Source organism: Lissotriton vulgaris, chromosome 2_1 (genome assembly GCF_964263255.1).
Source record: "Lissotriton vulgaris chromosome 2_1, aLisVul1.2, whole genome shotgun sequence".
NCBI classification, from domain to species: domain Eukaryota; kingdom Metazoa; phylum Chordata; class Amphibia; order Caudata; family Salamandridae; genus Lissotriton; species Lissotriton vulgaris.
In genome coordinates, this window is record NC_141687.1 from 1746719221 (window position 1) to 1746741724 (window position 22504).

The following is a 22504-nucleotide window of genomic DNA, read 5'->3' on the forward strand; positions in this document are numbered from 1 at the left end:
TCTGCAAGAGTCAAGAAATTGCTTAAGTAACCCCGGGTGCACATAATTTGTTGTTTTATTATTGTAAGTCACTTTAAATAGGCACAGGTGAAACAAGCCATAGCGGGCATTCAAGGAGCGAAGAGCAGGCCTCATCTCCAGAAACTTTTTGCGACGATCTGCAGTACTTTTGGCGTAATCTTGTGCAAAGAAAAGATTAGAACCATTCCAGGTGATCTTCCCTTTCTGTTTGGCAGCCTGAAGAACTTTGAGCAGATCGGTGTATTCCAAAAAATACAAGATAACACCTCTAGGTTTTGCTGCCGAAGAAGACGAAGTAGAGGAACGAGAGGGTGGACCCAGATGATGTGCTCGCTGAATGTTCAAAGATGTAGAGTTAGAAAGACCAAGGAGCGTAGGTAAGAAGGATTGAAAAAAGGATATGGTATTTGTTCCTTCAAGACCTTCTGAAAGCCCGTAATTACGTAGGTTGTTACGCCTGTTTCGATTTTCTAAATTTTCCACTTGTTGATTGAGATTTTGAATTTCTCTGTGCATACATGGGACCTGGCTAGTAAATACCTGAACTGATGCAATTGTTTTTTCAAGATGCTCAACCTTTTGTTCAGTGTGCGACCGGTTATCCTCGAGACTTTGAAGGCCAGAATTTGATTCTGTCATATAGGGTTTTAAGTGAATGAATTGCCTCTAACAGAAGTTCCATAGAGATAGAAGAAGCTGAGTTAGTTGGAGATGGCGGATTTGCCTTAACTCGCTTCCCTGATGCCGAAGTAGAAGATGAAGGTAGTTTGGAAGAAGGTTTTACGCTTGGGTGAGCAGTATGAGGAGAGGAGCACTTTAAGGTGGGGTTGTCATTTGTTGAATCCTCCATACTCTCTTGTAAAACACTAAAGGGCTAATGTCCTCCAAAGGTATGTTAGTAGCATTACTTTGCTGAGAAGAATTCCGGTTGTAACGAGGCATTGCCATTGAGAAATTGAGGGTTAAATATGGAAATGAAACAAAGTTCAAAAGCTAAGCTGAAAATTCCAAAGGCGAAGATGCACAAGCTATAGCAAAAGTGATTGTGAATGTCAGAGACAAAACATCATTTCCATAAAAAGGAAAACAATATTACCACTGGAGTTTGGCGAAATATGAGGAATACTGAAGAAAAACTGTGGCAAGCCAAGTTATGAGCATAAAATAGACAGCGTGTTAAATTAACATTAACACAGCAAAGAGGTGTTCACTCTTCCATTATAAATATAATTTGTTCCTCAACTCATTTGCAGAAAGCCACATTTTAAAAGAACATATTTATGAAGAACTCCTTGAGCTTGTAGCATAAAGATAAACAGAACTGGTAAGCCAGTGAGGCAAAAGCCACCTCAAAATGGCGGGCAAATTTCAACTTCAGCGTGAAACAGCAAACTAGTCAGTCCTTGCAAGAAACTTCCATAATTCATTTATTCCTCTGCATGGGCTTTTAATCCAAGCTTAAAATTGAAATGTCACAGGTGAAAACTGAAGGCAGCGTGTGGCAGAAAGTGCGCAGCGCTCACCGGGCGTCAAAGCATTCAAAATGGCGGTCGTGTCTCAGGCGCGACCTGCCGATGACTAGAAAGCAGAATAAAATATGTTCTGCTCACCCCGCTGAATCATAGACCTGTCTGCGCAGGCTGCAGGTATTCCGACATCAAAAGCTGTGGCGTTGCGGTCCGGGAAGGCGATACAAACAACCGGAGGTCTCCTGTCATGCCTACGAGTCGACAGAGCTCCTCGGAACTGCGGCCATTCCCTCAGGTGCCATAGCCACGCCCCCTATGGTCCTTTTAAGGAAAGGGCTTAGGATAGAAGTCCACCACATGGTGTCTGTATATAAGGAAATTGCAGGTTGGCAGTAAGGGATTTCTGCCCAAGATGCTTTTAGATCTTTGTTTCATTTAGCTAAACAGCCCAACTCCACTAGTCCATGGAGCTCTGCTTTGGGATGATAAGCTCCTTGTGCCAGGAAAAGCGTTTTTTCAGAATTTGTTTTATATAGCGCCTGGGTATACTTTTTCAGATTTCTTCTGAAATAATACTAATTTACTGACGAAACAGCAGATTTACCATTTAATAGAGACCAAAAATCCCCTTAAGTTCCTCCCTTCAAGAGCCAACTGCATCTCAACCCATCAGACTTTAACATAATAAATGTTCTTGTGGAGAAGGGCTCTGTACGTATTTTTTAGTTGTTTCCAGTCTTGATGGAGAGAAGCACTGTCATCCTTTTTTATCACATGCCAAAGTCTGTTAAGGTCTTTCTAGATTCCTGGCAATCGGCATCAACTAAGAGATTCCCATTTTTGAGACACACATTTATCACATCGAATGATGTTATATTTGAAACACATTTGTAATATAGTCAAAAAATTCAGCAGATCAGAGTACATCAGCTTCTCTCAAGTTGCTACTTTTAGAATTTTTTTATTTTTCCCTCCTAAAGGCTTCAGTAGACGTCTCATTGCGAGAGGGTCTCTTCCATTGTAAACAATTTGAAGGAACAGCTACTGATGCAGTAAAGAGTTTCCATGAATCTCATTAAGCCATGTTTGTAAGGTAATATGATCACTGTTACTTAAATATATTACTTTAAAAATGTCACATTTTAAAAATGTTCCATTGAAGTAAATACGTAGTCAATAGGAAGAGAATAGCTTCCTAGCTTAATAGCAGGTCTTTGTGGGATATCATGCATAGAGCAATCATCTCACTACATCAGGTTATGCAGTGCATGATAAAAATTAAGCGTTCTGCCTTATCACCACAGTTATGCATTCACACAATAGGTTCAAGAATCTAATTAGGCACAAGCAGCTCTGAAAACCCATTGACTAATTTACCAAGAGACAATTTAAATACAGGTCGCCTGTGAAAATAACAGTTGATCAAGAATGCATAGACCTAAATTTTACCAGAACTTAGTCTAGTTTCTACGGCTTCCATTTCGAAATTGATTCCTGATTAAACAATTCATACATGTTAATTCATATGACCAATCTGTTTTTAAACCATCTCCATCAAATTAAAAAAGAACAGCCCCGATTTAAGTATAAATGTAAAGACCTAAGGCGAATCAATAATGATCAAAAACTAACAATAAATCATAGAGAAACCAGAAGGAACAGGACCTGAAACAGTACAAAATATATTTTAATGAAGTAATACAATAAATATTAAATATAAATAAGTCCACATCCTAACACCATTCATATCAACATTCCCTCAAGCATTCTATAGACTAAAGAAAAAAATGTATTCATAACATACATAATAACACCGACCAAAGAAATAAAGTAAATTTTATATGTATGATGTATTCTACAGTAGCTGATCAGTCTACAATGTATGATCATCAATAATTAAAAAACTGGATTCAATACAGCAACAATGAATGGATCAAAGAACCATTTGTTTCAATCAACAGTCCGTGGCTAGATACCAGATGGTGCCTCCACGCATTTCAGCACAAGGAGAGCCTTCATCAGGAAAAGCCACGCAATACTATTTCTTGATACCCCAAAAAATTTGCGGGGTTCTCTTAGACAAGATACACGGATCCAAGGAGGATATCCTCTGAGGCACAATTCAGGGATTTTTTCCTCCACAGGACCATACGAGTTTCTACCTGAGTAGGCACCAGGGGTCCTCAAAAAGTGCAGCTGCTTCTGCACATTGGGGGGTAGATCCCTTAAATTTAGGACTTTTGCTGAACAGTATCCCTCTATTGTGAAGGATACTTAATCCCTCTCTTATCAGGGTCTGCCACTCTTTAATAAATAAAAGCACAATTTGGGTAACTATCACATTATCAACATTACAAAACCACCACCAAAGCTAAATCGTTTAAACTGATCCCTTTCAGGGAGGGAATGTCTTAAAACCAGTCTACAGAATTTAGCTTTCCAATTCAACCTAGATTGATAGGATTTACAAAAACAAGGCCAAAATATGGCCTGCTGTCTGGACAGCCCTCTTAGCTAGGTCAGTTGTAATTTGGCAGGCCATGTAGGGCTCGTCAGGCGGGATGTAGGGACCACCCGGCTCCTGGAGTTTTCTTGACAACAAGATGGCTAAGAGGAAGGATCTTCAGCCTAGGAGAGGAAGCTATCAGTTTACCTGACTGTTTATTCAGGATCTTAGAGCCTGGGTTACCCACTAGGGGGTTTATGTAGACTGACAGGATTTCGTTTTGATTATATCATTAGGTAAAACGTTCGATTCATCATTAAAGCCCTAGTGTTTCTTCTTTACTTTTCTAGGTAATTTCTGTGGCCTAAATTTGCCATACACAGATACTTAGATGTATTTTTCCAAAGACCTCACGCCTTTCAAACACCAACATATGATGGTAAGATGTATACATATTTTCCTCATTAAGTACAAAGACTAAATAGTTGATGTTTAAGGTGTTTGAAGCAACAATGGTATTGAAAATGGGGTGAGTAATATCAGACACATCTTCCAATTTCTGAGTCGATCTTAGTCATTGGCGAAGACACTTGTACCTTTATTGATTGCAGTACATTTATTTGTCAAGCTTGTAGGGTATTCAATAGGACCAACACTTCAGGATACCCTCAAAATATCTCTGCATCAGTGATAGTAGATTTAGGAGTGATTAGTCAGTCACACCTTCCTGCTTATGCAAACTATTATCAATGGAATTTGAAAGGTCAGGTACTCCTTCTTTACAAATGGTAGCTTGTATTATAGGGTCTGGCATAGTAGGGTTACTTGATGAAAAGAGGGCATCATTGATCAAAGAAAAATCATGTGTGCTATGACTTAAATTGGGTCAAAAACTCAAGTCGCGCCACAGCCTTTATTTTAGAAATGTTTGTTGACTCATAACAAAAGAATACTATAGTCGTGGCCGCCGAGCATTCCTAACGTCTAGTGAATGAGACAAGTTTGATATGGGAGGAAGTTCTTGGTTTAGTTGATAAGCATCATCAGGGATGGTTTGACACTCTCTCAGCACAATACAGATATAATCTAATATAGCATTAGTGACCACAGGCCCCGGCGCAGGAGCAAGTGCGTGAAAAGGAGGGTCAAACATCACTACATTTATTATGTTATTTTATTTTGTGACAGAATTTCCTATGTAAGAGGACAGTTTTAAATGATCCATTTCACCATTATTCGAAGGGCAATTCCGCATTGGATTTGAGGGCAAGGGCAATGACAAAGAGGCAATGGAAACCTCCATGTCCATTTCAGTATTCACAAAGTCAAAAAAGTTAATCTAGCCATTATCATTTCATGTGCCTTTTCCCCTTTCTATTCACATCCCAGCTCTCACCCAAGAGGGGAATAAGCCTAAGATGTGCTGTCACAGGACCTGCAATAGCAGAATTATTGGAAAGAGCAAAGACTTTTGAAAAGTTATCAAATGTTCCAACAAACTGAGGGTTAAATGGAGCAGGTTGAAATCTCCCGACTCCCTACGGGAGACTTACAGAGTCCTACAAAAGGCCTAGAGATATTCTCTCAAGGGTCAATGGTATGGAAGTGTGACAGGTCTGAGTGTGATCATTCTCCATCAACTGTTGCACCAACTGCCAGTAGCAAACAGTCTAGACTAAGCTTGTCTCCACAGACTCATTTAGGGTCCTTGCAGCACCTCACAATTCTCAAGAGGTGTCTATCAAGGCCATCTGTCTGATACTCACAATCTCACAATTCAGATACACAAGGTCAAATCAGTTACACAGACAAAGATAAGGGAGTTGCTGAGTTTTCCCACATCATCGTTGAGCAGCCTGCATCTCATCCTGCTGCTCCCAAAGGGTTCTCCTTTGCCAGCAGGAACAGGAGCTTTAGGGACACCAGAAGCAGGGAGGTAGCAATGGAAGGCCCGCTCGTGAATCCACTGGTCAGGGGGCTGATGTTGACCCGACCCAGCACGGCAGAGCCACAGGGGCTGCCTCCTCACAGCATCCCAATTTGCACTTCATTTAAGAGAAGACCTCCTTATGTGAGTTAGTTTTGAACTATGAAAGAACACCACCCTATGAGGTAGTGGCAAAGGGCCTTTACTCCTGACTAAATGCTGTTTTTCACAATTTTCATATAAGCCACTTTGGTGGCAGAGGGCCTTAAGAAGCTATTCCTGACAAATGTTTTTTTTACATTTTCATATAGGTCACTTTGGTGCCAGGTGGCCTTTAAAAGCTATTTCTTACCAAATGTTGTTTTTTAAGTTTCCATATAGGTCAACTAATGATTTGACCTCTGAGCTGGGCACATGTAATGGTATCTCATGCTCAAATGTGAAATGGTTGCACAGCATTCCAATGGGAATGTCTCACTCGGAGTCTGCCCTGCAGCTTCTCCTTTTGCTGTTGTAACATTTGACTTTTTGACTGCTCTCAGTTTCCACCCTGACCACCACCTCTCAGTTTGTTACCATATGAAATAAGAATATCAAAGAAGATTTGTATTGATAGTCATGCATGTGGGTTCTAATGATATATACATTTAAACTGCACACATTGTACCACTAGCATGGCACTGCAGTGCCAATAGTTTTGGTAACATCTTTTTTTTGTAAATGATTTCAAAGTACATTAATTAAACAGGAATGTGGATGCTGCATGGCTATGTGGGGAGAAAGCAGCAATATTGTTATTTGCCGACAGCGCAGTTCTCTTGACCCTGATTGAGTTCACAATGCACCAATCTATCAAGGAATTTTGCTCATATTGTGAGAAAAAACTAATTCACGGTCATAAATCAAAAATCGGTGTTGAAACAAATGCTTTTGTGCACAGAGTTCTAACAGAAGGAGAATCATACGTTGACTACTTAGGGATCAGATTTGATATCAGATTCTTCTGGGTCCATCAGAAGGAGAAGGCAGGGCGTATGATGAGAAAATGTGGCAGAAGTTTTACGCTACAAGAGCAACATTGGAGGGGACTCAATCAAATCTATCCTAGAGTTTTATCAAATGAAAGTATATGCAGCATTGATATTCGGTTAAAAAATTGAGCCATCAGAGGATCTGAGTTGCAGAAAACCGAGAATAATTTCTTGAGGAGAATGTTGCTTCCAGACCAGGCAATGCCCTCCTCAAGACTTGAAGAAGGGCTTGAACCTGGTGATGGAGTTAAGGCCCGTCTTTCTGTTGGCAATGAGTCAACCAAAACCCCATACCAAAGTTTGTTCAAAAGCTCTGCGCTGTGTGAATTTAAACCGCAGGGATGTGCCGTATTTACAAGAAACTGGTTGCAGGGCCTGACAGACATATTTGAAAAGAGGCAGAAGAAGCCAGTACTCAACCCTCCCTGGTATGGACAGGTAAAAAGACCAGCTTTGTTACTCTGATCTGTATCACTGCCCCTACTGTCAGTCCTCTACCCTACGTTGAACCAGCAGTAGTCATGCTCGTTATGGAGGCTGCACATAGTAAGCCCCTCCAGACCGCAGAGCTCCGCATGATCTCTGTGTATGTTGAGTTGAGGTTTAAAATTCTACCGCTTGTTATTTTGAACCTGAGGTAGGCGCACAACTTGTCCAGCGACAGGCATATGATCTTTCTCCATCCCAACACACCATTACGATTTTGTTCATCTCTTTGTTTTATATAATTCCCAGGCTGCTGTTGTGCTTCAATGTTTGCAAATGTAGCAGTCTGTCTATCTTCGTGGGTGTTTATGTCTCCGTGTGTACCTTAACTGTCCTCTCAATTTGACTTTGTTCCAACCAGAGATAGGAATTGTTACGGAGAAGAAGCCATCTTTGAGGAAGAATGTTATGGTTCCTCATTCCCTACTATCTATTGTCTCTCTGGTTGAGAATGCCTAGCAGTTTGCAAAAAGATGGGCTCATTGCTGAGATGACCAAGAGTCTAGATTAACTTGGCTTTAGATCATTAATCCATAATGACTTGTGATGGTTCTGCAGTTACATAGCGAGAGGATGTGGTGCAGCGGCCAGAGCTGCCAACTCGGGAGCTGGGGACCCAGGCTCGAGTCTTGGCATTGGCACAACATCCTGTGATTCTGGGCGAATCACTTGATATGGCCATGGGCACCGCTTGGATACCATCACGGGTGATAAGCCGGCCTATATAAATTAACAAATTTATTATAATTAACAGCAACCCATCCATTGTCCAACACTCAATCTATCCATTATCTAACACTCACTCTCAATAACAAATCTGCATAAACATAACGTTTCTGGTTATACACATAAAATGGGAAAAATATGAATCAGCAACAGCGTTCAGGCATAAGAGTGTGTGGGCAAAAGGAGGAGGCGAGAGTAGTAGGTCAGAAGAAACATTAGAGTAAATTTCCAAACAAATCACAACTCTCACGGGGAGCCCAGGCACAGCCTATTTCGTTTTTCAAAAGAGTTAAGTGATTTCAAGTACACACTAAGGGGTGTGAGCTTGTAGACAGTACAAAGAGCAGAGGAATGTGGAGAGGATTTAGAGAGCATACAAAGGTGTTTCCACTCTCAACTCATTCAAAAGGTCTCTAAACAAATTCTAAAGAGTCACTTAAACGTAACTGTGGCTGCGTGAAAGGGTGGGGGACTGTGAAAACGCTGAAAACACATAACCATTACACAGCATCATTGCTCTAAACCCTTGCCTAGCTGTCACTGTCATCACTTCAGACATGCACTGCACTGGTAATCTGTCACTGTCTACATACCAGACTTGCTACAGTGGTGCTGCTCTAAGCCGGGATCCGCACAACTGCTGCACAAAATGATTACAGGGATATTATGGCATATTACAATTAAATCCTGATTTGTGATAAACGTTGCACCCACAGAATTGAATAAATCCAGGGGAGAAAGTTAAATATTTATTTAATTTTCCCTTGGATCGTCCCTCTTAATTCCCCCTTACACGGCCTCACCGCTGTTCACTGAATGGACCGCGGCTGCTAAAAATTCTACTGTGATTCTTTTTTTGAGCGGGGGGGGGGAGGGATTTTTTATTGGAAATAAAACAAACAAACAAACAAAGAATAAAAAACAAATACAATGTGGTGCAATAATCAACCATCGCAGGCAGTCATGATCGGTTTACAGTTACTTTCTAAGCTAAAACATAGGGTCGACAATTTGACCACATATCTTACAGTTTCCTCTATTTTCAAACTCCAGATATCTTCGTTGTCTATCAGTGCGAAAGGGGAGTCTGGGAATTGGGGTACAGCGCAAGCCCCTGCTTTCGTTCCATGCGCCCCAGATTTTCGTCCATTTGTGCGGACAGCCCCTACTCTCAACAATCACTCTCTCTGCCTCTATACACCAGTCCTTATCGGACTCCCACTCAGCGTGGCGCAGTGGGACCCCTCCCTTGTATGTAAGCGCTATATTCCGTTTTGCCACTATGCAACCCAAAGTAAACCATAATCTCTTTAAGCGGGAAAGGTCAGTGGCTCACAGATATTTAAAAGACCTTACTGATCCGAGACAAATTACGATACGACCTTCTCCCAATACTGTTGAATGACTAGGCATTCCCACCACTGGTGCAAATAAGTACCAACATGACCGCATCCCAAAGGGCAAGCCGGGGAGTCCAGCAAACCCATCTTGACCAGCGAGGCACTTGTATAATAGACACTATGGAGTAATTTAAGCTGTATAAGTTTGAAGCAGGAACAAATCACCACCTCGCAGGGGGAGGCGAGGGCCTCCCACCAGTCGTCATTGTCCATGTCCCCAATGTCGGTCCCCCATTGTGAACAAAGTCTATCCTGGGCGTCAGGTGTTGTTCAGGAATTTACGATAGGTTAGTGAGATAACCTTCTCCTGCAGGTAGTAATCCAGGAGCCTGTCCTCCAGAGGTGTGGAGACTGGTAGGTCCGTTCCTTTTGGGATCGCCCGGTTAAGAGCACTGCTAGCTTGGAGGTAGTGAAAGGTCTCCTCACTCTGCAGTTTGTAGTCTCTCTGCAGGTCAGCTAAAGGAGTCACTCCACCCACCTTCCACATATCCCCACCTTTGAGAGGCCGATTGGTTCCCATTTATCGAACCCCGGATGCCTAGACAACATCCCCAATCGGCACGAGTCAAGCAACGGGGTCACTCGTGTAACTCTGTCTTTCCATCCAAGAGCAGCTGTCGCTTTGTTCCACAGACCCGCCGTGGTGGGTTTGGGAAGAATCTGGGAGAGTGTTTCGCACAGCCATAAAGTGCACTAAGATAGCTACCTGGGAGCATGTATATCTGTTCATCCTATAGGCGGGGTCCGCAATAGGACGATGTGTCAAGTGGGTCAAGACCAGAAGCTGAGAGGCCCAGTAGTAGGATTCGGTGGCCTGCAAGGCAATGCCGCCATCATACCAGCTTTTCGTAAGCTTAGTAAGGGCAATACGGGGAGCTCCACCTTCCCAAAGCAGGGTGCGAACCTCAGCGTCAACAGATTGAAAATAGCTAAGCAGAACCACAAGCGTAGTATTCTGTAGGACATATAGAAAGCGTGGAAATGCCATCGTTTTGTAGAAGTACAAAAGGGGGTGGTGATGGACGGAGCATCTGAATCAATCAAACACTCACACCCAGTCAAAAGATCTGGCTTTAATCCATCACCGTTCTTTAGCCCACTCTGCCACCCCAGTTCAGACATGGCTATATGCAAATGAGTCTGACCCTGTGCCTCATGGGAACAGTCCAGCCCGAACTGCCAAGCCATGTCTTCCCTGGACCGGAAACAAGCTTCCAAGGACCGGTTTCTGGCATTCCAGCCGTCTTCAGCCCGGCTTGCTTGAATCCAGTGGCAAAGTGAGCAAGGGACTCACGTCTGAGCATACCCTGCCACACTTATGGCGGCCAAAAGCGGTACAAAAGGGGGTGGTGATGGACGGAGCATCTGAATCAATCAAACACTCACACCCAGTCAAAAGATCTGGGTTTAATCCATCACCGTTCTTTAGCCCACTCTGCCACCCCAGTTCAGACATGGCTATATGCAAATCAGTCTGACCCTGTGCCTCATGGGAACAGTCCAGCCCAAACTGCCAAGCCATGTCTTCCCTGGACCGGAAACAAGCTTCCAAGGACCGGTGTCTGGCATTCCAGCCGTCTTCAGCCCGGCTTGCTTGAATCCAGTGGCAAAGTGAGCAAGGGACTCACGTCTGAGCATACCCTGCCACACGTATGGTGACCAAAAGCGGTACAAAAGGGGGTGGTGATGGACGGAGCATCTGAATCAATCAAACACTCACACCCAGTCAAAAGATCTGGGTTTAATCCATCACCGTTCTTTAGCCCACTCTGCCACTCCAGTTCAGACATGGCTGTATGCAAATCAGTCTGACCCTGTGCCTCATGGGAACAGTCCAGCCCGAACTGCCAAGCCATGTCTTCCCTGGACCGGAAACAAGCTTCCAAGGACCGGTTTCTGGCATTCCAGCCGTCTTCAGCCCGGCTTGCTTGAATCCAGTGGCAAAGTGAGCAACGTGGAGAAGTGTGGCTCACGGTGTGTGGAGAAGTGTGGCTCACGGTGTGTGGAGAAGTGTGGCTCACGGTGTAGAGCAGGCAGACCCGGAAGCTGAGGTCAGACCGGGGACCAGGGTTCAATTCCCGACGTGGCAGGGTCTTGAGCTCAAATGTCCACGGACTCGATAATTCTCGCTTCGGTGCCTGCTCTAATCATGGGTTCTCACTCTGCAACTCTGGGCATAAAGCTTGCTTAATCTCCACAACGGCCCCCCTGCGGCGGGATGCCTGGCTTTCACCTTGGGGATGCCCTGTAGGGGCTATCTCACAGGGAAAAGCCAGGACGGGCTCCCAAGGCAAGCGCCGGGAAACCTCCGGGTAGCTGTGCGCTCAATAAATGCAATAATAATAATAATAATAATAATAATAATAATAATAATAATAATAAGGGACTCACGTAGCCAGAAACCGGTCCTTGGATGCTTGATTCCGGTCTAAGAAAGACATGGCTTGGTAGTTCGGGCTGGACTGTTCCCATGAGGCACAGGGTCAAGGCTGATTTGCATATAGCCATTGTCTGACCTAGGGTGGTGTGGAGTGCAAAAAAAATGATGGATTTAGGCCCCGATCTTTGTACTGGGGTGAATGTAAGACATTGTTCTGCATTCTGTCCATCAACTGTGTTTCTTGCAATTTTCACCCCGAGTGGGCTGGGTATGCTCAGACGTGAGTCCCAGGCTCTCCACATCACTGGAGTCAAGCTACCAGGCTGAAGAAGGCTGATAGCCAGAAACCGGTCCTTGGATGCTTGATTCCGGTCTAGGAAAGACATGGCTTGGTAGTTCGGGCTGGACTGTTCCCATGAGGCACAGGGTCAAGGCTGATTTGCATATAGCCATTGTCTGACCTAGGGTGGTGTGGATTGCAAAAAAACGATAGATTTAGGCCCAGATCTTTGTACTGGGGTGAATGTAAGACATTGTTCTGCATTCTGTCCATCAACTGTGTTTCTTGCAATTTTCACCCCGAGTGGGCTGGGTATGCTCAGACGTGAGTTCCAGGCTCTCCACATCACTGGAGTTAAGCTATCCAGGCTGAAGAAGGCTGATAGCCAGAAACCGGTCCTTGGATGCTTGATTCCGGTCTAGGAAAGACATGGCTTGGTAGTTCGGGCTGGACTGTTCCCATGAGGCACAGGGTCAAGGCTGATTTTCATATAGCCATTGTCTGACCTAGGGTGGTGTGGATTGCAAAAAAACAGTGGATTTAGGCCCAGATCTTTGTACTGGGGTGAATGTAAGACATTGTTCTGCATTCTGTCCATCAACTGTGTTTCTTGCAATTTTCACCCCGAGTGGGCTGGGTATGCTCAGACGTGAGTTCCAGGCTCTCCACATCACTTGAGTTAAGCTATCCAGGCTGAAGAAGGCTGATAGCCAGAAACCGGTCCTTGGATGCTTGATTCCGGTCTAGGAAAGACATGGCTTGGTAGTTCGGGCTGGACTGTTCCCATGAGGCACAGGGTCAAGGCTGATTTTCATATAGCCATTGTCTGACCTAGGGTGGTGTGGATTGCAAAAAAACAGTGGATTTAGGCCCAGATCTTTGTACTGGGGTGAATGTAAGACATTGTTCTGCATTCTGTCCATCAACTGTGTTTCTTGCAATTTTCCCCCCGAGTGGGCTGGGTATGCTCAGACGTGAGTCCCAGGCTCTCTACACCACTGGAGTCAAGCTATCCAAGCTGAGGAAGGCTGATAGCCAGAAACCGGTCCTTGGATGCTTGATTCCAGTCTAGGAAAGACATGGCTTGGTAGTTCGAGCTGGACTGTTCCCATGAGGCACAGGGTCAAGGCTGATTTGCATACAGCCATTGTCTGACCTAGGGTGGTGTGGAGTGCAAAAAAACGATGGATTTAGGCCCAGATCTTTGTACTCGGGTGAATGTAAGGCATTGTTCTGCATTCTGTCCATCAACTATGTTTCTTGCAATCGTTTTTGTAGAAGGCAGCTTTACCTAGTAGCATTAGAGGCAATGTTTTCCAGTGCTGTACATCCACCCAAAGGCGGTTCAGGGTTGGCACCTGATTCCTATTGTAAAAAACTGAGGAATCTTGCATAATGTAGATACCTAAGTGCTGGAAGCTGTCTGTTACAATTTTGGCATCGCAGCCCCTGGGAAGCAGTGGGGGATACATCACAAAATTATTCAAACAGGGGGTCCTAGGGAAAATATTAAAGACCAAACTGAATTTTATCCCCAATCTAAACCTTAAATAACACAAGAAAGCTCGTTGGTCTGATAACAATAGACTCTAACAACAACAAACTAGCCTGAATAGATTAAAGGAGTACTCTTAAAGAGGATAGAATCACATCACCCACCGAGGTGGCATGCTTCATCATCTGGTAGGGTCTCAATCAAAACGTGGTTGGCTCGATACAACGTACATTCACCTGTGAGTCCAAAATTTGGTCAACAGTCACAGGAGTATTGCACACAATCCCGTCTTTATGCGGATGTGCTCCTCACCTCACCTGGCATCCGCTCAGGAAGTGAGGCACCACTCTGTCCGTCTCTACACCTGACTGGATATGAGCTAGCTCATTTCCAGTCAGGAGTACCGACGGACAGAGCGGTACCGACGGACAGAGTGGTGCCTCACTTCCTGAGTCAACCAAATTTTGGACTCACAGGTGAATGTAGGTTGTATCGAACCAACCACGTTTTGATTGAGGCCCTACCTGTTTTGTACACAAATCACATTATTTGCAGTAGCGATTCCATTTCTATGGTCCTGATGAAAGCCTGGATCAGAGGATCCATAGGCTGAAACATGTAGACCTGTCATCCTTGTGGATTTTTTGCAGTTATTTGTTGGGAACTGTACACTCACTGTTTTATGTTTGACACCAGGATAGCGCCTATTAAAGTTGTTCTGTGCCCTGGTAGCCAATTGCTCATGACGGAACCACACCTTCACGAGCCACGGGCGCGCTGTGCGAATGATGGAGTGGTTACGTCACGGCGGGCCGCCCCGCCCACGCTGCAGCAATTCCGCACCTGCGCTGCAGTATTAATGAGCGGGCGGGCCATGACGGAACCACTCCGTCATGAGCACAGCGTGCCCATGGCTTGTGACAGAGTGGTTCCGTCACGAGCATGGCGGCGCCGCGTGACCCCCCTGCCCCCCAGCGCCGCGGCAAAATTACCACCGCGGCCAAGGGGTTAAATCCCTTTTTGCACACACAATTGTCACATACACTGCAACCATCACCTCTAAACAACAATCGAGGCTCTACATCCTGGGATCATAGTAGATTCCATCTTATGCTACTCCGTAAAACATCTGTGAGCTCCCTTCTACCGTTGAGAAGGTTGCAGCCCTTAGTTGCACTAGGGTTTGCAACTAAGAGGAGATCCCAGATAATGAAGCATGCCACCTCGGTGGGTGATGGGATTCTATCCTCTTTAAGAGGACTCCTTTAATCTATTCAGGTTAGTTTGTTGTTGTTTGAGTCTATTCTTAGCAGACTAACGGTTTTTCCTGTGTTATTTAAAGCATTGGGGGATCCCTGCTCAGCACATAGTGGTTTTTCAGTGGTTAGCCCAGGCCCATTTAAAATGTAATGAAGAAAAATCAGAGGTGCTTCTTTACGGATCCTTCCCCCCCATTTTAGAGAAGATATTTGTCCGGCAGGCTACCCCTTCCCTAAATCTATGGGGAGCCCGGCAAAAACATTGGGGGTATGGTTTAGCAAGGAATTGAGATTTCTGCCCCAGATCAACAGGTTGGCTGGTGTGTGCTTTGGCACACTGAAGCGCCTTAAAAGGTTTCTTCCACTTTTGCCTAGAATGGCTAAAGAAATGGTGGCCCCGGCTCTCGTTCTCTCACGCCTGGACTATGCTAATGCCTTATATATTGGCCTTCCGGCATATCAGTTAAGAAAGCTACAGATTGTCCAGAATGCGGCGGCTAGAGTTTTACTAGGTATGCCGGGAAGGTCCAGTGCGAGCCAGCTTCTTCGGGATTTGCACTGGCTTCCGGTCGACCAACGTATGCTGTTTAAGGCTCTCACGTTGGTCCATGGAGCGCTATACAAGTCTGGCCCTCAGTATCTTAGAAGTCGGTTCATGTTCTACATGCTGCCCGACAGCTACGCTCTTCTGGCCAATGCCTGGCCTTCATCCCCAGGTGTCGATTGACTAGAATGGGAGGTAGCTCCCTCTCTGTCAGAGCAGCTGTGGCCTGGAATGACTTGCCGTTTGAATTACAGAACAACGGCGACCTCAGACTGTTCAAAAAACACCTGAAAACGATGCTGTTTAAGTAAGCTCCTAATCTGATCTGGCTATCTCTCCTTCCTCCATTTGGATTTCACGCCGGAACACTTCCGAGTAGCCATGCGCGCTATAAATGGAGGATAACATAATATAACATAACATAGATCAATGATTTATCCCAGTTAATAGTGTAACCGGAGTACTTTTGAAAGAGAGTAAAAATACAGAGTACCCTGTGAATTGAGAAGCGGGGCTTGCTAGATAAAGCAAAATGTCATCGGTGTACAGGGAGATCTTGTCTCCCCAATTGGCCGACCAGTTGAGACCTGTGAATAGAGGAGGCGTACCCGAGACAAGAATCGAGGACCGAACCCATATCTCTCGAGTGCGATAAACAAAAAGGGCCACTCAATCATATCGAATGCCATTTTGGCGTCAAGGGACATAATGACGGAGTCTTCTTTGATGGTAAAGGCCCACCCCATCACCCTGTATAGTCGGCGGAGATTCAACGCCTTGTTTCTAGCCGGCATGAAGCCGGATTGGTCCGGGTGTATTGGTTTATGGTGATAGGGCGAAAGGCGCTGCGCAAAGAGTTTAGCTAGGATTTTGACTTATGGATCCAAGAGGGAAATGGGTCTATATGAACTGCAATGTTCAGGAGTCTTACCCTTCTTATGAATAACTGCAACTGTCACAAGACGTGTCTCGGGTAACACACCGGCCTTCACACTCTCGTCGTACATACGCACAAGAAATGGGGCAATTGAGGCGGTATTGGTTTTATAAAGCTCAATGGGGAGGCCACTAGGGCCCATGGCATTACCGGACTGCAAAGCGCCAATCACCTTTAACACCTCTTCGCCCATCAGGGCGGCATCAAGATCTTCTACCTCTTGTGGTTCTAAGACCGGCAAAGGCAAAGTTGCTAACAGTTTCACCGCCTCTACCTGGGTGGATGAATTTGTTGTAGTATAAACCGGCCTGAAATGGTCAGCAAATTCCTCCGCAATCCCCCTCCGTAATCTAATAACCTACCCTCCCTGTTGATAATCTAAGCAACCTATCTCTTAGCCATCTCTCTCTTATCAAGCCATGCAGGCAGTTTACTGGATTTGTCGCCCATGTCGTAGACCTGATGCAGCAGGGCCCGGTACTGGGCCCTCGCCAATTCCTCTGCCATATCTCTGTACTCTAATTGTTTAATAGCCAATCTATGAGCAGTATCCAATACAACCGAGGACACCAGGTTCCCCTCAAGTCGGGCGATCTCCTATTCCACCTCCTCCAGCTGTTTATGTTTCTCCCTTTTATGACCTGCCATAGCTGCTACACCACAGCCCCAAATCACAGTCTTGTAGGCTTCCCACAGTATTACATTCGACTCAACAGACGATCATTTTTGTTAAAGTAATTCTTTGTGGCCTCCATCAATGTGTCTCTGATCTGCTGCTAAAAATTCTAATTCCATTTAGTTACTATTGTTGTCTGCATTTTGAACAAACCTTAACAGATTTTTCAAGCTAACTACCCTAAAATAAAAAAAAATACAAAACAGTTAACATATGTAATATGATGTAATATTTCCATCTCGGGATTTGGGTAACATTAACAGACCATTCTGTGTTTGGCCTTGTGGTGTGTGATCAGTGCTTAATTTAGTGTTTTCCGGGTCTCGGCACCAGCACTTAATTGTCAGCACTGGTGCTTGGGACATCGTGCCACAAGGTGGCGCTGTCAAGGTAATTTAGACATGACCACAACAACAGTTAATTATTACTGCTATATTAATTGAAAATGACTATTACCTGCTGCCCAAGTCATTCTTATAGCTTTGGGGTCCTGAAATAGTTTGAATTCTCACACTTATAGGAAGGTAGTGGTTAGTAGTTGTGTTGTTACTATCATTTGCAGCATAGCACATGGTGGACAGTGCAGTGGCCTCATGACGAGAGCGCTGGCATTTTTACTTATTAAGCACTGTGTGTGATGTCACCAGAATCTCTTGAGGACTATCTATCTATCTATCTATCTATCTATCTATCTATCTATCTATCTATCTATCTATCTATCTATCTATCTATCTATCTATCTATCTATCTATCTATCTATCTATCTATCTATCTATCTATCTATCTATCTATCTATCTATCTATCTATCTATCTATCTATCTATCTATCTGTCTATCTGTCTATCTATCTATCCATCTGTCTATCTGCATTTTTGTTAATATATGTATATGCTTATATACTAAAATAAACAGAATGGGTGCTCACACTATCTGGCTGGAAATCACTGATGGGTGCAGGTCATGGCTTAAATAGCCTTTTCTTTGTTTAAAGACTTGCATTGGATTGTGGCCATGTACTTGTATATCATACAATGCATCTTTCCCATCTTCATTAGATCAAGGGGCAGATTTATGTCGGACTTGCGCCGCCGTTGCGTCACGCAACGGCGGTGTAAACGTGGCGCATCTCTGCGACCCATTTACAACGTGATGCATCTAGGCAGATGCGTCACGTTGTAAAGCCCTGCGTCACATGTGGGCGTTCCGGCGCAGGGTGGGCGTTCCGGGGCAGGTGCGCCTCGCAATAGTGGCTGAGTGAAATCTACAAGTTTTCACTTAGTCACTTTTAGGCCAATGCTGCGTCAAAACCCTGCGCCTGCTTGAAGCAGGCGTAAGGCTTGATGCAGCATTGGACAGATAGGGCACCCCCGAGCCTTGCTGTAGCTGCGTCGCGCTTGCGACACAACTCCAGCAATGCGCCACCTTTACGGCACAGATGCGTCACGCATCTGTGCCGTTTTTGCCCCATGGTGCGCCGCATTGTAAATGCGGCGCACCATGGGTGGCGGAGATGCTGCGCACAATAACTGGCGCATCCCTGGGGAAGCGCCAGTTATTGTAAATCTGCCCCCAAGTAGCTCAGTATCTCATACCAATGCATTATGGTCACTTTACTAAAATAAATATATTAAGTGTAATTGCAGTAATCGCAAGCGCTGTGGAGGCAAAACCTAAAAATGAATATCTTCTGTGCACTAAGTAGACACAAGGATTCTTGCAAATGAGTAACAACAATTAAGGAGTGGGCTGTATCACCAGCCTCTCATTCTGTGGTTGTGAGGTGAATGGTATCTGCCACCACAATCACTCCCACTGACAAACTCACCATTATACAAACAAGCAGTGAACAATACATGCAGAAATGTGTGTTTGACTTGGGAGTTCACAAATTCAGAACCCAAGAGACTTGCTCAGTCTTTCGTGTTTCTCAAACAGACAATCTGAGTAAAAAAAAACAAAAGGGTGCACTCTAGGGACATATAAAATGTCTTCTGACCTTTGCGTACTTGCAACAATAACTATAAAAACAAAAACACATTGTTCATAAAGTTATGAGCAGGTAGATTTTTTGAGTGAAACCTCCTTTTGTGGTGCTTGCGATTTCGTTTCCTCCCCACTGTTCTCGTTTTGTACACAAACGTAATTGTATATACCTTTCCCACGTGAGAGTGGAGTCCCCTGCAAGGAAATGCTACACCAGGCATGCACATTCATTAAGTTGTGTAGTGTCACTTCTCTTCACAAAGGATCTGTTTTGTAATGGGAAGCGACGGAGTTTGAGGGGGGCTGTTGGAGGGATGCTCTTGGGACCAAGCGCCTCGGGTGAGTGAGAGGTGTAGGGTGGTAAGTGTCTTACACTCGGCCATAACATATTCTGTTTGAGCATCCAGACTGTGGAGACATTTTGGCCTATTGTGGGTACTTTATAAACCGATAAAATGTTACAACGACAATAAGGAACATAGTAACAATATGCATAACGGAATTTGAGAGGGGCCCCTTGCAAAGTGCACACGGAGGGGGCCCTTCCTCCCTGGCCCTCCACTTTTGCTGCGGGGATTCTGGAGCTTGGAACTCCCCCTCCCCCCAATGCCCCCCCCCCCCCCCCCCCCCCCATTCCTCGCACCGCCGAGGCTGCGGGGTGCGCGTGAGTGAGTGCGCGCAGACAGGGACTTCAAAGCCAGGCTGGGTGAGTACGTTTGAAATGGATCCGCCATCTCCTGCCCTCATCCGCCCCGAGGGCAGGAACGACTCTCAGACGCGGGAGAGCTGCCAACGACCGGCAGACATATGAAGTCCACCCATCAAAGCTCTACACACACCGGCGGAAGCAACCTCTTCCGTTGTAGGGGCCCGCGGCGCAGTGAACGCCAGGGTAACCCAGAGCGGCTTCTGTTCCTCGCCCACCATTGTGGGCAGCTGTAACCTAAGCTGACGCAGTGATGCTGGTCGGTGGAATTCATTTTTCGTCGCTCGCAGTCATGCGAGACAAAACATTCGTAAACCAAGCTGTGAGTGAGTGAAAGCACCGCCTGAGGTCTTCATTGTGACTTCTTAACTCTTGGGTAGACGGCTCCAGGGCTAGCACACTCCAAGGCCTGACCTGTGACAGCGCTGGCCTTCTCTGGTACTATTGGTCTGTTATAAAGAGAGCGGTTTCGTGATGATATGTATGTTTATTTAAACATTTCCGTCTACAATGCATCCGTATTTATTTGTGCGTATCTTATAGGTGTTTATCCATAGTTATTTTGTGTTATGCAAACAACTGAAGTTGGAGCTAATGTAGTTGTGCATTCATTTATCCTGAGATGTGTGTCCTGTATGTGCCCTAACATTATAGCACAAGCCCATACGCACATCTCATCTTATGTAAGGAAACTGCTTTACTTTTAAAGATCTAACGCTGCCGATGGCCACGGACAGCTGTAGAGGTTAGTCAATCCTAAGACCTCTTTTCGTTTTTTCCAGTGTTCAGAAGTATGCACAAACAGGAAAGCACTTTATAGGCTCTCTGCATTCATATGGAAGAGTAAGTCAAATGGAAAACTGAGGGGCCTCCTTCTAAACTCTCATGATACACTCTCAAACAGGGCAAAAGTCCTAAAAAAAGAAGTGGGGGGACGCTGACATCACAACAGGAAGTGACGTCACGAACGGTGGCTTGCACCATCAGACTCATTGCCTCCTCTCGCTCACCCCTTAGATGCGATTGCATCAGAGAAGCGCGTGAGCAGCGTTCTGAATGAGCTCCGATCTCGCCCCAAAGAGGCCAAAGAGTGAATGTGTGGCTCCATTTGCTCCAGTAATCGAGCACCTGGTAAAATAAGTGGGGGGACGCCGTCCACCCGCGTGGTACCCCGACTCGAGCCCTGCTCTCAAAAGATGCAGCTTGTGACCAAAGCCCAGTTACTCTGCTCTCAAAGGCGGAGAGAGGCTCAATAAATAGGTCTGTTTTGGTACTCCCTCACCAGACATTTGTTATTTGATATTCTGTCGTCCCAATGCAATGGAAAGCACCTCACAATCATGCCACAACATCAGAAATTATATGATGTGCCTATTGGCACCACCCCTAGTCCCATGGCATTACAGGAAGTGGTTTTGGAAAAGGGGGTGGTGATGGACAGAGTTTCTAAATGATGCAGAATACTCTTACCCAGTCAAGAGATCAGGGCTTGATCCATCACCGTTTTTTAGCTCACTGCACCATCCCAGCTCAGAACCTGGCTACATGCAAATTAGTCTGTTCCTGTCCCAGTGCATGATGGGAACAGGGCAAACCAAACTACCAAGCCAATTCTTATACTGGGAAGGAAACAAGCTTCCGGGGACCGGTTTCTGGCATTTCAGCCGTCGTCGGCCCAGCTTGCTTGAATCCTGATGGTGCAATGAGCAAGGGACTCACGTCTGAGTATACCCTCCCACACATAGTGTGGACAAAATCGATTTTGGAAAAGGGGGTGGTGATGGACAGAGTTTCTAAATGATGCAGAATACTCTTACCCAGTCAAGAGATCAGGGCTTGATCCATCACCGTTTTTTAGCTCACTGCACCATCCCAGCTCAGAACCTGGCTACATGCAAATTAGTCTGTTCCTGTCCCAGTGCATGATGGGAACAGGGCAAACCAAACTACCAAGCCAATTCTTATACTGGGAAGGAAACAAGCTTCCGGGGACCGGTTTCTGGCATTTCAGCCGTCGTCGGCCCAGCTTGCTTGAATCCTGATGGTGCAATGAGCAAGGGACTCACGTCTGAGTATACCCTCCCACACATAGTGTGGACAAAATCGATTTTGGAAAAGGGGGTGGTGATGGACAGAGTTTCTAAATGATGCAGAATACTCTTACCCAGTCAAGAGATCAGGGCTTGATCCATCACCGTTTTTTAGCTCACTGCACCATCCCAGCTCAGAACCTGGCTACATGCAAATTAGTCTGTTCCTGTCCCAGTGCATGATGGGAACAGGGCAAACCAAACTACCAAGCCAATTCTTATACTGGGAAGGAAACAAGCTTCCGGGGACCGGTTTCTGGCATTTCAGCCGTCGTCGGCCCAGCTTGCTTGAATCCTGATGGTGCAATGAGCAAGGGACTCACGTCTGAGTATACCCTCCCACACATAGTGTGGACAAAATCGATTTTGGAAAAGGGGGTGGTGATGGACAGAGTTTCTAAATGATGCAGAATACTCTTACCCAGTCAAGAGATCAGGGCTTGATCCATCACCGTTTTTTAGCTCACTGCACCATCCCAGCTCAGAACCTGGCTACATGCAAATTAGTCTGTTCCTGTCCCAGTGCATGATGGGAACAGGGCAAACCAAAACAACATCAGAAATTATATGATGTGCCTATTGGCACCACCCCTAGTCCCATGGCATTACAGGAAGTGGTGTCACATTGTATTGTATTGTATTGTAATT

At 45.2% G+C, this 22504-nt stretch overlaps 1 protein-coding gene across 4 annotated transcripts in view; it reads right to left on the minus strand.

Annotated features, from left to right (window-relative positions):
- Positions 1–22504, minus strand: part of CRACR2B (calcium release activated channel regulator 2B) — a 370935-nt gene that overhangs the window by 198218 nt on the left and 150213 nt on the right. The window lies entirely within an intron of this gene.